A 2241-nucleotide genomic window follows, 5' to 3' on the forward strand; every position below is an offset into this window, starting at 1 on the left:
GCCTGACCTGGGCCACAGAGAAGCAGCACTGGACTGTTTGGTCCAAAGTACTTTTTTTGGATGAAAACAAATTTTGCATGTCATTTGGAAATCAAGGTGCCAGAATCTGGAGGAAGACTGGGGAGAAGGAAATGCCAAAATGCCAGAAGTCCAGTGTAAAGTACCCACAGAGGTTTTGGAGCACTTCATGTTTCCATCTGCTGAAAAGCTTTATGGAGATGAAGATTTCATTTTTCAGCACCACCTGCTCACAGTGCCAAAACCACTGGTTTACTGACCATGGTGCTACTGTGCTCAGTTGGCCTGCCACCTCTCCTGACCTGAACCCCATAGAGAATCTGTAGGATATTGTGAAGAGAAAGTTGAGAGACCAAGACCCAAAACTCTGGATGAGCTTAAGGCTATCGAWGCATCCTGGGCTCCATGACACCTCAGCAGAGCCACAGGCTGATGGCCTCCATGCCACATTGAAGGCTGCAAAAGGATTCCTGACCAAGTATTGAGTCCATAACTGAACATAATTATTTGAAGGTTGACATTTTTGGTATTAAAAAACTTTTCTTTTATTGATCGGATGAAATATGCAAATTTTTTGAGACAGGGATTTTGGGTTTTCATGAGCTGTATGCCAAAATCACAGTATTAAAACAATAAAAGATCTGAAAAATTTCAGTTAGTGTGCAATGAATTTAAAATATTTTTATCATTACATTATGGAAAATAATGAACTTTATCACAATATGCCAATTTTTTTTAGAAGGACCTGTATTAGATAAATCCATTACACACATTGTGACATATTTCAAGTCTTTATTTCTATTAATGCTGCTGATTGTGGCTTATAGCAAACCCAAAACAAATTTCTTAAACAATTAGAATATATCATACAACCAACAAAAGAACACATATGCTTTATGGAGAGCATAGAGGAAGAGCAGCTGTGGGACTTTATTATATGCTGTAGTAAAGTACATGCATTCAGTACTTTCTCAGGGCTCTTTTTGAATGAATGACCAATTACTGACTGGAAATATTCCACTGGATTTAAAGCAACTTGGGTTCTTTTCTCCACCATTCCTCCAGACTCTGGGACCCTGCCCTAGTAAAAAAAAGTATACTTTAGTATATTAAATTTTAACATATTTCAATTAATGTACTTAAACTGTGCTATTTTGGAACAACTTTTTTGTGCTTAGTATACAGTATTATTGAGTGTACTAATTCTGTCATAGAATTATATTAAAATATACTTCAAATATATTTTAAATATACTACTAATATATTAGTAATGTATTTAAATTACACTTAATTTTTATTTTTGATTTATTGCTATTGCTAATAAAGTACAATTTTAATTACTCATAAAAGTCTTCTTTATTCCTACTTTCCTATTTTGTACATTACATGCATAACTACACTACAATTGCATGGAAAGATTAATTACACAAGATGTTCAAGGTAATTCAAATATTTTGTTTTATTACCAACAATTTAAAATTGTCCAATTTTACTTACAACTTGTGAACACAATCAACATGAACATTTGAGTGCGACTAAAAAACAAACGTATTACTTTAAAGTACAAAAATAAAAAACTTTTAAAATTCAAAAACAGTTAAAATAAAAGCACAATTTAATGTGAACATCTCATTTCTATATTTTTTTCAATGAAGTGTTCGTTGTTACATTTGCGACAGATAGCTATGCACACCTCCGAAACTAGAATTGGGATATTCCAGTAGAGCAGCATCTGCAGAACAGAACAAAAACATTTTCATCAATACTGATTATGTTAGACTTTCTGGCAACGAACCAAAAAAACAACATGTTACATTTTGTATTTCAACAATATATATAAATTATTTGAGTGACATTATATTAGAGCAAATGTTTTAAGCTTAATTGCTGCGCATTGGTGCATGTGTTAGTAATGTAATTCAATGCCAACAAATAAACCTACCATTCTCTGACTGGATGTTGACTGCAAAGCTTGGTGACCAACATTAGCCTGCAATATTGACAAAAAAGCAAAAACAATCCAACAGTTTAATAATTTAAAATAGAAATTAATATTGTTAGAGATAACAATGAACAAAAATGAAAAAAATAATTTTATTACTTATGAAACCAACGTAAGTTTGTTTATATATTTAATGCACTGTATATAATTGAACGAAGATAATTAATAAGCAAATTTACCACCAGCTAGCAACACTTAGCATCCTTCGTCCCTCCGGGCTC

This window comes from Poecilia reticulata, linkage group LG15, assembly GCF_000633615.1.
Source record: "Poecilia reticulata strain Guanapo linkage group LG15, Guppy_female_1.0+MT, whole genome shotgun sequence".
NCBI classification, from domain to species: domain Eukaryota; kingdom Metazoa; phylum Chordata; class Actinopteri; order Cyprinodontiformes; family Poeciliidae; genus Poecilia; species Poecilia reticulata.